General features: G+C 29.4%; 1 protein-coding gene across 1 annotated transcript in view; it reads left to right on the top strand.

Annotated features, from left to right (window-relative positions):
* The first annotated feature begins 8,274 nt into the window (after positions 1–8,274).
* LOC113385364 (cytochrome P450 4C1-like) overlaps positions 8,275–15,779 on the top strand; it is a 77,102-nt gene continuing 69,597 nt past the window's right edge. The window contains exon 1 of the mRNA XM_026623214.1: positions 8,275–8,295. The gene's annotated coding sequence lies outside the window, so the exon portion shown is untranslated. The remainder of the gene's footprint in view (positions 8,296–15,779) is intronic.

The following is a 15,779-nucleotide window of genomic DNA, read 5'->3' as shown; positions in this document are numbered from 1 at the left end:
TGAATAGAGCACATGTGAACAGGATTTGACAAATTAATTCACTTCAAATATAAACTTAAGCAATAATGTATATTGATTTATTGGAGAAAAAATGTAATTTATATATTAAAATTACTAAAGCCAGTTAAAATATGGTACGAAATTATAAAAATTATAGGCAACATTATTGAAGCATATATTTTGGGTAAAAAAAAAAAGGTGATATTGCACCTTTGCCGCGAATGCTATATATTAATTCTTTCTGAATTTGTTGTGCTTTTTAAAAGATTTCAATTTTCAACACGTGTATCTTATGCTGTGACATAAATCACGAAGGCAGACGATCATTTTTAATGTGATAAATTTGGAAAATCGATGTTTTAGTCGTGAATAAACAAAAAATCATTCATTTATACATTCACATCTACAGGTATGACTAAAAATACTATATAACCCTTAAATGCAATAAAATAAATTGAGCTATTGGAAATAAATTTGTTCTATAAATCGCATTGTATAATTTTTAATATACAATTTTATTGAACGTTTTTTAATATTTGTTAAATGAATAATTAAAGTGTTAACTGTGGGAATTGAGAACAATCATTTTATTTGAAATAGTTCTACATTCAACATCACTCATATATTGGTGTAAATAGTAATTCAAAAAACAGTAATTATTATTTTTAACTAAGCAGTAAATATTAGTATAAAAAATTGAAAAATTGTAGACATGAGTACAGAACAACGTCTGTCGGGTCAGCTAGTATATATATGTATTAGGACGGGTCGAATCAAAGGTCACTTAGGCACACATGATTTTCGGATACTAGAGATCAAAATAAGATACTTTGCTGAATAAACCATACCTCTGAAATGAATTCTGATGTCCCGTGCGTTGACCCAAAAATAAGGGTTAAATGTTAAAATACCGCTCAGGGGAGTTCCCAGGGGTTGAACCAGGAGCATGGGTGAATTGGTCTTCCATAGTTAGTGGGGATCGGTCATATATTTGGACGCGATCGAAGCACTCTAAATGGGTCAAAATGAATTTTTTTAAATATCAACCCTTATTTTTGGGTCAATGCACGCGACATCAGAATTAATTTAAGAGGTATAGTTTCTTCAGCAATAATCATATCAGAAAATCATGTGTGCCTAAGTCACCACAAAGATCTAATTTGACTTTGACCAATTGCATAGAGGAAACCAAAAAAATTATATCAAAACAAATAACACATATCAAACGAACAATCATCTGACTATGTTCAGTAAAACTCCCAGCTAATTCATCATTGTAAAAATATGTGTTTTCATGTTTTTCTAAAATTTGTAACTTGTTTTTTTTACAACATAAACGGGGTTATCTGGGACGGCCAGGGGATAAACAGATCCAATATCTTATTTCAATTTTAAAGGGATTATTCAAAATATTCCCAAATTAAAACATTATTCAACCAATGCAAAATATAAATTTTTTACAGGCGTATATGACTGTAAATAGCATTATCTAATATTTTGTCATAAATATTTATCAGCGTTATTGGCATAACTATTTATTTAATTTATCTCGAGTAAAAATGCTTTATTTAACTTCACTTACTGCTTTATTTTTTACACTTTTGTCAAGGTAAAGTTTTAGTTAATCGTTTTTACCCCACGGCTGATAAGCCACTTCTTTTTGCTCCTGATCAAGCGCTGAATCAAGGTGATGATTGGTTATATAACTTTTTCCTTGTACTTTTAAATATGGTTTTAAAAAAAGTGTCCATTATTCTAACTTGATGCTTTCAAATTGAGTAAATGGGTTTAAAAAACGTGAATAGACTAGACGTAATGAAGACTAGAACCATGGGCTGGTTTTACCTTGATATTTTCAAATTGAGTAAAATGTGTTTCAAAAACTGTTGATGGTTTTACATGGATATTTTCAAATTGAGTAAAAAATTAAAAAAGCGCCCATGGTTTCAACTTAAAATTTTCGAATTAAGTTAAATGAGTTAAAAAACACCATTCAGGTTCATGATCGAACAGTGGTTTGAGGAGTTTGAGACTCCTGGCTAGTTATCATAGACCCTTGAAAGTTGATATGGACCCCTTTGAGTATCGCTGGGGCCGCCTAATGTAACTAGTAATAAGTTTTCGGTACAGTTGTGTATTGCATCATCATCGCGGATTATTTAATTGTTGCTGAGGCTAAAGTTACAACGGTGGTATACCAAATACGAGGCATTCATGTTCATATTTGAGTATTGATTTGAGGAGTTTGAGACCCTTGCAAGTTATCATAGACCCTCGGAAGTCGACATGAACCACCTTGAGAATCTCTGATCTTGCCTAATGTAACTAGTAATAAGTTTTCGGTACAGTTGTGCATTGCATCATCATCACGGATTATTTAATTGATGCTGAGGCTAAAGCTACAACGGTCGTCTACCAAATACGAGGCATTCATGTTCATGTTTGAGGAGTGATTTGAGAAGTTTGAGACCCCTTGCAAGTTATCATAGACCTTGAGATTCTCTGATCTTGCCTAATTTAACTAGTAATAAGTTTTCAGTACAGTTGTGCATTGCATCATCATCACGGATTATTTAATTGATTGCTACAACGGTCGGCTACGAAATACGAGGCATTCATGTTCATGTTTGAGGAGAGATTTGAGGAGTTCGAGAACCCTTGCAAGTTGTTTTAAATGGATATTTTCAAATCGAGTAAAAAAATTAATAGACCCTCGGAAGTCGACATGAACCACCTTGAGAATCTCTGATCTTGCCTAATGTAACTAGTAATAAGTTTTCGGTAGAGTTGTGCATTGCATCATCATCACGGATTATTTAATTGATGTTGAAGCTACAACGGACTGTTGTACTAATGACGTCGCATACCATATCCGATCCGAGGCGTTCATGTTCATGTTTGAGGAGTGCACACGCCGAGTACCCGGAGCCGAGCTACTTGATCTAACAAGCGATACCGTACGTATTCCTCCACCGCCCCCAATGGCGAAAATGTGTTATTAACTAGGTCAATGATCCGAATTCAAGTCGTTACGGGGATTCTAATGGACGAAAATAAGAGTTATTCCGTTTCATGATTAATTTTATTTCCGCAATTCGTATTCGATGCACTTGTTAGGTTGCTTGTGATTTTCCGCAATGAACGAGAAGGTTACACAACTTCTATATATCCACGTGGAAAATTGAGAATAAATTGTGGTGCATTCAAATTAGTATACTCGTGATAGTAAATCAATAAAAGGCACTGATGTTATTGAGGTACTATTATAACATTTATATTAAAAATTTAAATACTAATGTTATATGTAGAACTTTAGTAAAAATATTTTTTAAAAATCATTTCACTATGCCTTCAACCAATTTACGGACATATATTGCATATAATCTATTTTTAATTTTTTAGTCTAGTATTTTGTGAAATATTTGGTAGGCGGCGTTATTATTATAACAGTCAACGGATTTTAGCTTTAGCTTCAGCATCAATTAAATAATCTGTTAAACTTATTACTAGTTACATTAGGCAAGATCAGAGATTCTCAAGGTGGTTCATTTCGACTTCCGAGGGTCTATGATAACTTGCAAGGGTCTCAAACTCATCAAATCACTCCTCAAACATGAACATGAATGCCTCGTATTTGGTAGGCGACCGTCGTAGCTTTAGCCTCATAATCAATTAAATAATCTGTGATGATTATGCAATGCACAACTATATCGCAAACTTATCGCTAAGTTACATTAGGCAAGATCAGCGATTCTCAAAGTGATTCACGTCGACTTCCAAAGGTCTATGACAACATACCAGGGATCTACGCCCGCAAAACTATTTTCGAGGTTCATCAAATGAGAAAGAGCATTTGTAATATGTTAATAATAAATATTCAAATAACAGAATCATCTTTTTTATTACAAATCTTTCGTTCGTAGGAGAGATTGGACATGGTTGTGCCAGCTAAAATATATTGATTTTGACATAGGGTCCAAAGGAGCAAGATGTAGTATTTTTGTTTGAACATGTTCTCTTTATTGCATTTAGTCTGCGCCCTACATTATCAAGATTCGCAGACCGTATTGCTTTTAAAGAATCAAAAAATGTTTCTTTGTTTCTATCTCTATTAATAATAACTATCATGTGTTTACATATAAATCATTTTGCTGTAAGTTAAATATTAGTAGCTATTTTGCTGTAAGCTGAACAATAGGAGTTGATTATCTGCAATTAGTTTTTGCGTAAATAATTCAGCTCAGTCACAACGATAATTTGTTTTCAAAAGTGGGTACGGTTCTGACATGTTGTCATGGGTCCTGTCTTTTTTGGGTGAAGATTAAACAGATAAAGAAAAATTAAACTTAACTAAGACAAAATACGAAAGAGAAAGGGAAAGGAAAATTTAATACAAAAAAAGAGATTTCATAAATATCACTTGTTAATTTTGTTTAAAAAAATATGCCTTGTTATATATTCTTGTATTATATTCATAGAATTTGTTTAAATGATTATGTTGTGTTGTATCATATTTTCTGGCAATAAAAATCATTATAAGCCATTTTAAAATTTATAGCTATTGTTTTTTAACCTATTTTCACAACAGTCCTAAACGGTGTGGACGGTTGTGACACTCGCCCTTCTCTTCTATGATTTAGTTTTATGCATCGTATTTAAGGACAGTATTGCTATATTTACTCGTGAACAAATATTCAAATTACAATTTAACTTACTGTTCTCCCAGCTAACTGGTAAATTAATATAATTATAGCTGATAAAATAAATTGGCCCAGTTTTTTCTGCTTACTATATTTTGTTACTTTAATATTTAACTGTTCACAATATGTGAATTGCATGTGAATTCACAACATGTTTTTTTTCTAAGTTTTTATTCATAATGGTTAGTACAGTTAGAAAAACACCAATCAATATCTGTTAAGTAGGGTTAGGTACCCTAAGAGTAAAATATTGAAAGTGATATTGAGCTTTGGCTAATAAGTTATATTATATATTATATTATGCTATTGGATACTGTATTGATATTATATATGTCATTCAATAACATAAATAAATACAAAAATTATGAGGGTTGCGACATTCAAATGTTGCATATATTTTAAATGAACGAGTAACTTAAATGGAAATTATATTAGAAAAATAGTACCACTATTATAGTGGAGATCAGAGTAACAATAAGATAAAATGGCCAAAATAATAGTTAAATCTTAATTGTTTTTCTCTATATTTTATGAGAATTATAATTAATACTTGTATTGGCTATTTTATATTATATATATATATATATATATATATATATATATATATATAAGGTTGTCAAATATCTTCCTTCCGCCTTTTTGTATTATAAACCAAGAGCAAAAAAGCGGAAGGGATATATTGACAACCTAATATATATATATATATATATATATATATATATATATATATATATGTATGTATACATATAATTAATCTCTGTAAATAATGTACGCAAATATTATAAATATTTTAAGTGGATTCGATTCAAAGTATAACAATAATAGATTAAAATACATTTATAGACGTCTACGTACTTCAGAATTCTTATTTTATCAATTTTGATAAATTTGCTCCAATTTATAAGTCTTAATCTGTAATAGGTACTATAATTGTTCGATGTTATTTTTGAAAGTACAGCAAGCTTAACCAAGATTATAGGTTTTTCTTTGATTTATGGACACATTTGTTCGCATAATCCAAATCAATTAAATATAGACAAATCATTTAATTGATTTTATGAAGTATCAGATAATCTCAAAGATTATTTCCAATTTATATCCCAAAGACTTCAATTTTTCATTTACCTTTCCAGGTGAGCACCCAGCGGCCATGCAACATGGAGGACAACTCAGGTTAGGAGAACCTTTTTCAGTGGTACTTCTATCGGCTACTGTGCTGTTTTTATCGTGCTGAATCCAGTTAAATAATGAAGTAGTAGTGCTGGAAGTGAATTAAAAAATATTGTGCAACGATTTGCAACGATTTGATTTATAATGGTAAGATTATGAACGTTGACTGAAAAACACTAATAGTGAGTGCATTTTAAAACAAAAATCATGCAAAAATTGATAAAAAATTAATAAAAGACTATTTGATATATGTAATAAGTGTATATACAGTTCATATGATGAATAGCTCGTCAAATTTGATTTGACGTATAAATTATTTTGAATGTACAGAATCTTTTCCTAATGTGTATGCTAAAATAGTCCATTTGCCATGTAAAATATATAGAAAAGACTTAAAATTCTATTCGGATATTTGTTACATCCGTTTCTAAATTTTTACTAAATAATTTCTTCGAAACAGAGTTAAATTATTAATATTTATTATAGAAAATTTTGCAATTTTATGAAAAATGATTTCATTGCTCATGAAAATTCTTGGGGGTCGAAATTCTTGATCATTCTTTTAAACTAATATTTTAATTTTACTGTTCAAGGAATAAGGCACTGATTGAAAAATTAATTGCTAAGCAAAAATCAAAACCCAAATTAAAATATTCTTTCCTCACATTTTTTTTAGTGCTATGTCATTTATTAATTTTCTATTGGGAGAGTTCAGTTTAAAGTTATGTTTAAAACGATTTGAGATTTATCACATAAAACTAATCTTAGATATAAAAAATATGACATATAGAGAATTTATTGTAATTATAATTGTGTAAATATTTATATAAAAATATAAAATTATTCTTGTTAGTACTAAAATACGTAGAATTTGGTAACGTGTACATTATCTTAAATTCATTATGGAGGGTACGTTTGAGGTCTCAGAAAATGAGACTCTTAAAATAAACAAAATATAAAATTGTAATATGAAATTATAATATTTCACGACTGTATGGAACCCTAAAAATTAAATTTTTATTATACATAGGTTAAATTGAATTTATTTCTACTTGTGTTGTACTTACTTCTGTTCTGGGATATTTGCTTTAAATAGTGTCTTTATTTTTTTCGATTATAAATAAATAAAAATTCATTTTTTGGGTATACGAAAAAAAGTAATATAATTTATAAAATTTGACGATTTTTAAAGTTTATATATAGTTTTATTATCGTGTCTTAACAAAATTAGTGACGTTGCAAATTATAGTAAAGTTTTGTATTGAATTATTACTCACAAAAATTTTAATATAATATGAAAATGATTTAGTAACAATTTAATTATTTTTAATTCATTTTAACATTCTTTCTTATTTATTATATAGCCATGTACAAACGATAACTTTTATCAAAAATTATCTGTAAAATAATGAAAATCTTATATACCTATAGCTTATATTATTAAGAAACAACCATCCGATATTATGCATTTATACAAATGTATCGAAAGTATTGGATAATCTGTATACATATATAAGATTAATGGGTATTAAAATGATAATTAACAAAAGTAACGAAACATTTAATAAATTCATAATTAATTAATAGTGTTCATGTGAAATGTTTTCTAAATATGAATATTATTGTACGGTCTAGAAAATATCAACAACAAAAAACATGTTTGTAATAATTCAGATATTTATTTGTGTGAATGTGTGTATGAAACAAGCGTATGTAATGGACATTTGATATATTATATATTTTTATATAATTTGATAATTTGATAATTTTAGATAATTTGATAGTAGATACATGAATTACATAATGCACTTTCATTATTTTATATTAATTTTTCAACAAATTCGAGTTAATTTTTTTTTTCATTTTTTTGCATAATTTTTTTAGCTAATATTCCAAGGTCGTTTTATTTTTAACTTTATTTATTATACTTTTAATTAATAGTTATTTATTTACCAACAAGTTTTTTTTGTACAATTAAAAGTCCTAATACGTCAGATTTTAGCATAAAGCCATGAAAAATTTCAATGTCCAAATACGTCTTTTACAACAATTTTTAAAATTTATTAAATTTCAAAATTATAAAAAAATATATGATGATCAAAAGTTCATTATCAAGTTATGTTATTCTTTTGATAGGTTATTATTGAAACAATAACAATATTTACGCACTAAAAATTAATAATAAAAATATGTAAAAAAATGAAATAAATATTATTAATTTGAAATGAAAACTGTTATATTTCAAACTTTTAATTTCATTATTTTCTGTTCTTATCTTTCAGGTAACGATAATTTTTTATGCCTCAGATATTGCAAGGAGTTGTTATATTATGTTGTATTGCATGATAATTATTTTCATTATTTACAATTCTGGATACAAAATACTTATTTTCAAAAATAGGAGTGCAGCGACTTCATCTAAATGGTAAGTTTTACTTTTTTAACTTTAGTTTTTTAATATATTTGAAATGGTATATTTGAAATTTATAACACCTTTCAATATATGAAATATTTTAGAATATAAGTACAGAATAGATTTTTCCATCATCCATTGATTTATTAATTTCAAGTTTTAAATACTAACTATAATTAGTAACTATAATATAAATTATATTCAAAATGGTTTATGCAAAAATGTCTGCTGAATCAGAATTATTCAGAAGAGCTGAATCAGAAGAGGAAGACTCTTTGTCCTTTGTCCTTTGTCCTATGGGATTTGTTAATGAATTAGGGAACTTTCATAATTATTTATAACAGCAGTATTTATAATATCAGAAAAATCATTGTAAAAATGAATTAATTTTTATACATAGCTCATGCAGATGATTCATATTTTTTTCTTTTTTCTCTCTTTTTTTTTGTAAAATAAGATAAATATTAGATATGTAGTACAAACAATAAAATGAAACTAGTTGTGTATGGCATCATGCCTTAAGGCAAATTGCTGGAACTCCCTGTACCGTAACATTATATTCGAAAAATATAAGCGAATTAGTAATTATTTTGTGTAAAGTGAAAGAATACTTTTTTTTTTTAATTTTTAAACGAAAAAACTTTTTTTTGATTTTTCCAAGAATAATCGTTTCGTCAACGCAAGCAAAAACTATTTTGAATCATTCAAACTGGATGCTTTTTTTCTCAAAACTGCCATCTCAGTATCTCCCAAACGGCTGGACCTGTCTGTGCCAATCATCACTTATGCCCATCACCACGAATTGAATATTTTTTGAATCATTCAAATCGGTTATCGCAAAAACGATTTTTCCTTTTCTGGACACATTTCTTTGTATCTCGGAATCGGCTGGACCTGCCTTTCCCTTTTGCCTTTAGTAGGAATCGATTACTTTTTGAATCATTCAAGTCGGTTGAGCAGTACTCCCGAAAACTTTGACAAAAAATTGTATCCACACATACATACACACACATCCATATTATCTGAGGTATGACCAGAAACCTTCACTTACCCTACGAGAAGGTAATCCATTGAGTTTTCCTATCAAAAAGCCACTGTTAATTTTTAAACCAATTCCTCAATATCTATCTATGGACCGATTATAATTTATATGTAATTATAATATTTTATTCTCGTGTAATTTTAACTATCTTGTATGTATGTATAAAATTTGTCTACAAAACAACAAACTGAAATAATATTTGCAGAATAAAAACAGCTAGATCGCAATTTGTCGGGAATTGGATAATGCGCACATAAATAATCGCATGAAAGGAGATTACCCCTATTATATCTCATCCATTAAATAAATAAATCACAACCAATAAAGTGTATTTATACCATAAAATACGGTCGTTTCATATATAAATAGATATGAAAATTATTCTATAAATATGTAAAGTATTTTGAAAACGATATTGTTACGATAAATTAATTGATATTTTTTATTATATGATAATAGGTTGCGATCGTAAATTTTTGCAATTGAAATTAAGTAATCGTTATTGACCTATTTTAATTAGTAAATTGGGTTATTAAATATATGTTATTCATTTTGTGCGAATAATTATTTAAATTTTTCTCCAAAATGCTATTCAGACAGAAAATGTTATAACAAATAATATAATATAAAAGTGTAATGATGGATTTTGGTCTTGTCGTATACAAGTCATTGATCAGTTTTAAAATAATATTTTATATTTTAGGTTTCATTGAACAAGTAAAAATAAAAACTAAATGGTGGCATATATAGTGTCAGAACGTTGAGAATATTTCATCATTTAGTGCTTCTTTATTTTCGATAAAGCATGATTTTTTTCTGTTTTATTTATCATAGCGATCTGTATAAAGAACAAAAGGCTACAAATTTTAAACAATTTTAGAAGATGACGTGTGAAAGAGAACTATCCATTGATATCTCCTTCTATTATATAATTACTGCAGTAAATATTTAATTAATTTCACACAGAAATTTAATAAAATTTTGTTTCTTTAGTCGCTTAGATGGCTTGTCGTAAGATGAAAGTAATATGTGCCTATTTAGTATTGTGTACTTTCATTCTCATGGATTCAATAATTGTTTCCATTTGATCCACGTATTTTTATTTATGTAGTTTTTGGAGTCAAGAAATTGATTACCATGTTGAACTAAAACTCCAGTATCATCTCCAAAGTGAAATCATGGTTTCTGGATTTTTAGGTATATCAGCAATATATGCCCACGACGGACCCAGAACACTGCTTTGTGGTACTCCAGAAGATATATTTCTGGCAGCAGATGACGCATTATTGAACTGACGAAGAAAATATACATTTGTGAAGTAGATAATAGTTGCGCAAAAAATAAGGTATTATATTTACCATAATTAGTTTCAAACAAATTCAAACAAACAAAACGAACAAATATCAATATATGTAAAATTGAAAATAATGTAGGAGACCATCAGGGCAAACCAACTTGATACGTAATTTTTATATGATATACGTATAAATCTCTATATACAATATAAATCTTTTTGCTTATGACCATGAAAATATTTAATTCACTTCGCATGTTTACAATTCGAGTGAGTCTTCGTTCCAGAGAAACTTTTAGTCTCTATGTACACATTTTAATACAGTGATCAATTTCGTCAGAAGTTCTCCTATGTAATTGAATAACGGTGTACAAGGAACAATGTCTTCATAAAGAATTTGCATGTCGTTTGCAAAACTCCTTCCGAAGTATTCGGAATGGCCGCGGGCTGCGGGATGACTCGCTTCTCACTTCGAACGGCGGGCAAACGCTAAGAGGGGAGTCGGTGGGAAATATCGTTTCTGGGGAAAAATTACACATTTGAGGAAAAAAACATAGTTCAGGCGTATAGTTGACTAGCTTATTTTTTTTTTTTTCATTTTTAACTTCTCCGATTTGCTAATTTTATGTTTTGTAATCGTTTCAAGTCACTCTGGATAGAATGTTACCACTTTTGGAAAAAGTATGTGTGTATGTGAGCCAATATTTGACTTTTTGTCGAAGTTTTCTCCTTCTCAGAAGCGGCTGAACCGATTTTAAAAGTTTAAAAGCCATTTGATAAAAGTTGGTAAACACTCACGTTGGTTAGTTTTTCTGATATCATCGGCTGAGCCGTTTTTTTAAATTAGAAAATAAGTGAAAAATTATATAAGCCGTCTTTTAGCCAAAAATCCTGATCCAGTTTTGAAAATTCATGTACGATGCGAAAGATATCATTTGGGAATCGTACTGATCAGTTTTGGTCAAAGATTCACCATACCAGTTTCTTTGTAATTAATTGTTAAAAAAATCTTCATGATCTTGATGATACTTGGTACTTTATAAGTACACTGAAGCATTATTATAGTCTGCATAAAATGGTTCAATTATAACATTTATTAAAATTTAAATTATTGGACTGCTCTTTTACAAAATACTCCGAGTTGTATTAGACACGTGTTAGATTTTCAATTATGGGCAATAGAAAAATTGTACAAAATTGAATAATCTGAACTAGTTTCTCACGTTATGAATCCATAATGCAACTCAAAATACTTATAAATCTTTGATAAATTAGTATATTGATTTTGTATTTATTAAGTCCATTATTAACATACGAGTATATCGGGAGGTTAATGTAATTTTCCTTGAGGCGAAATGCCACTTACAGCTAGTTATAAATGACTTTATTCAGGCGTATAGTTGATTTGTTTATGGTTTATTCATTTTTATGATTAATTTTATTCGGGCGTATAGTTGATTTGTTCAAAGATTTATTGATTTTTATGGTTGATTTGATTCAACTTGATTCGTATACTTGATTTGTTTATATTTTATTGATTTTTATTTTTCTAGATAAATAACAATTGCGTTCGTTCTAATCTGCAGTAATAATATATAATAACTTTGTACTTGGAAACAATTCCATTCTAAAGATAAAATTTTTATGGCAGCAAATATTTGATTATTTGTAATATGTCATATTTCTCATATATACTTCTCCACTAATAAAACATAAGTCATTAGCACTTCAAAAGTATAATTTTTATATGGCGCATTTGGATCAATTGATGAAAGGACTCTAAAAATTGATTATAAGGCTATTCAAGAGGAAAACTATAAACACACACTCAATTCATTTGAAAATAATTATTTTAGTCTGAAGTAACCCTAATATTAGACAATGCTGAACACCTCATTACTATTACGTGTAGACATTACTATAATGGCCTTACCTTCTTACCTGTGTTTGATTTAATTATTCATTTATTTTCCTAACCAATTGTTCAAAAGATAGAAGAAGACAAACCTAAAAACTACATCCAGTAATAATGTTCTTTGCTGTGTTGAAGTATAAACTGACCAAAACATAAAAGAAAAAAAATAAGTTTTTACCTATTATTGGAACTAAATTAATGGGCCGATTCTGTCGCACAACAGAACAATGTTATGGCAAGCTCATGTTACGCCCCAACTTCCATACATTATGCTACTGAATCATACTGAATACTGTCACAATATTATGCATTCGCTGTGAATTCAGACGTTTTGCACATAAACTGAAGCTAACTGGAATTATGAAGCTGGTTCAGAAAGACCTAATTGTTATATAATTGTGATGTTCTAGGTTAGGTATCCTATTTTACAAACTGGATTTAATAGTAGTTATCTAATGTCGTTATAGATGAGTTGGTTGGCGCGTCACTGCAATTTTCGTTTGCGTTAGTAGATCAGATAGTAGTTATCTAATTGTGCGGCGACAACCTGAGAAAAACGCTTGACTGCACAGCAACCACATGGCTTTTGTCAATTTTTAGAACGAATTAGTATGGAAAGTTCTTCAGAATATAGCTTTGCCATTACATTGATTTGTTATGCGGCAGAATCGGTCTATAAGTCATTATTTTATTTTTTCAATGTTCTGTAATGTACTTGATCTAACAACTTTCTTGCTAGGGTATTAGTCTATAGTATCAGCCTGTTACTGTACTTATAAGTATGTTTATGTATATCTTGATAGTGGCTACTCTCAAATATTCACAGAGAAGCCACCTGAAGATATATTTAGGTACATTGACAATTTGCCTAAGTATTTTATTTTAAAATCTTTGCAAAATGTTGGAGTGACCTGGAAATTATGATTGAAAATGTGAATTCATATTCTGAAATCAAACTGGTCACTATTGTTGCTTGAGCTTGGCGACCGGTGGAATATAAATTAATTGACCCCAGTTAATCTACCAATCACAAATTAATCTACCAATTCTGCCGTAAAATAGACCAATGTTATAGCAAAGCTATGTTAAGCTGCGTATGTTTTTTTAAATATTTTTTATATAAAATATTACTAAAAACTGTCAAAATTCTATGTGGTTGCTGTGCAGACGGACGTTTTAGATAGAAGACCTAACCTAGAAAAAGCCCAAGCTTCAAAAAGAGAATTTTATCATAAGTGCATCATTCTGGTAATATAGAGAAGATGTTAGATTTTTTGTGTAGAATGCCTGATCGCACAGCAAGTACATCGCATCTTGACAGTTTTTAGTACCATTTTATATGACGTATCATAGCTTTTCCGAGGCTTTGGTCTATTTTACGGTAGAATTCACCGGCAAGTCTGGCAAAATACTTGATTTGATATTTTACCACTGGCGTTCTCACTAAATATTCTCCGTAGCGGCTAAGCTGTTCTCCCTTTCCTCTTAAGCGATAAAGCCATTCGGAGAACGGCGGTATTACAAGTCATTTTATAGCCATCAGTATTTCGTTGTTTCGCCTTCCCGTGCCGTATTTCACATTTCAATTTACATGCGGCATTTATTTTTCTTTCGCTTTTTTATTCAACGTCTTTTTTACGCTAAGGATTGCTATGAGAAGCGCCGGTTATTAAATCCACATAACACGAACTCCGGGATTGATCATAAATCGAGATTACGTTTTGACGAAATACCCCTTAGTTGAATATAAATTGAACTTGTTTAGGATACTATAGTATATATAAACTAATATCTTCATGTACTTGCTGTTCATGTTTATGGATTAATGGCGTATGTTTCATAATTTTTGTTTCATTCTAATTAAACAGCAATCAGAACATCTAAGATCTTAACTACTACGTCAATTTTTATAGATTTTTTAGCAACCCAAACAGTTGTTACATCTTTGTCTGAATGAATGAATTTTATTAAGATTTCTGTAATAATGATGAATTTCTATTGATACAGCAATGCCGGTTAACGGCATGTTCCACTTGGAAACATTGCAATCTATGTCCATCACAGCTGCTTGACATAAGCTTGTCCAAAGTTGGCATCAAATATGAAGATTCTTAATCTATTTGTTTTAATGGTGTTTCTGATTCGTTTAAGCGACTTTGAAAAAAGTTAAGGTTTAAAAGGTTTTAGCTATGTTTAATAACTATTTTTATGCAAAGGAATCGTATATAAATAAATTAATTAATCTACAATTTAAAAATGAATCGCAAAATGTGTTGGTAAGTACATAACTCAACAACGCCTGGACCAATTTGGCCAATTCTTTCTTTAAAATGTTTGTTGAAGTCTTAAGGATGGTTCTTACGGCGAGAAAAAATCGAATAATTGCTGGGAAAACCCTAAAAACAGCCCTTTTCTTTTTCACATACAAACGTTTTCTAACTAAAACGTAGAATCAATTCGAGCTTTAATTTGTTTATAACGCGTAAGTAAATAAGGTGAATTAGAGAATTTATAAAGGTAAACTGGTGGACAGGTAAATAAGGTGAATTAGAGAATTTATAAAGGTAAACTGGTGGACAGGTGAATTGGAGGATATGTAAAATGGTAGAGAGAAGAACTGGTTCATAGACAAATATGTAGACTAATAAACAGGTTGACAGGTTGATAGACATGTAGAACGGGATGACATATAAATTTGTAGGCCGGTAAAATGGTATATTGATAAACAGGTTGATAGGTAAATTCGTAGACAAATTGCTAAACAGGTAAATTTTTCAGTAGGCATATTATTAAACAAGTTGATTTGTAGATATTTAGAACACGCAGGTAAATTGGTTGACAGGTAAAATGGCGTATTGACAAACAGGTCGATAGGTAAATTGATAGACAGGCAAATTGAAGGACAGGTAAATTGGTAGATAAGTAAATTGGTGAAAAGTAATTTGTTGGATAGCTGGTGGTCAGGTAAATTGGAGGATAGGGAAAATAGAGAGAACAAAGTAATAGATAGACAAATAACAAGACGGATAAACAGGTTGACAGGTAAATTGGTAGACATGTGAAACGGGTTGATAGGTAAATAGGTTGACAGGTAAATTGGTGAGCCGGTAAAATGGTAGATTGATTAACAAGTTGATAGGTAAATTCGTAGACAAATTGTTGAATACGTAAATGTTGAACAGATAGTAGTAACTTCAAATTAAATGTAACAAATACAATATCTTTGTTCAACTTTTTAATTTAAA

Source organism: Ctenocephalides felis, unplaced genomic scaffold, assembly GCF_003426905.1.
Source record: "Ctenocephalides felis isolate EL2017-DRISC unplaced genomic scaffold, ASM342690v1 CF-g0.4_SCAFFOLD_00845, whole genome shotgun sequence".
Lineage (NCBI taxonomy): Eukaryota > Metazoa > Arthropoda > Insecta > Siphonaptera > Pulicidae > Ctenocephalides > Ctenocephalides felis.
Note: the sequence above shows the minus strand (reverse complement) of the source record. Positions and strands in the feature narration are given on the sequence as shown.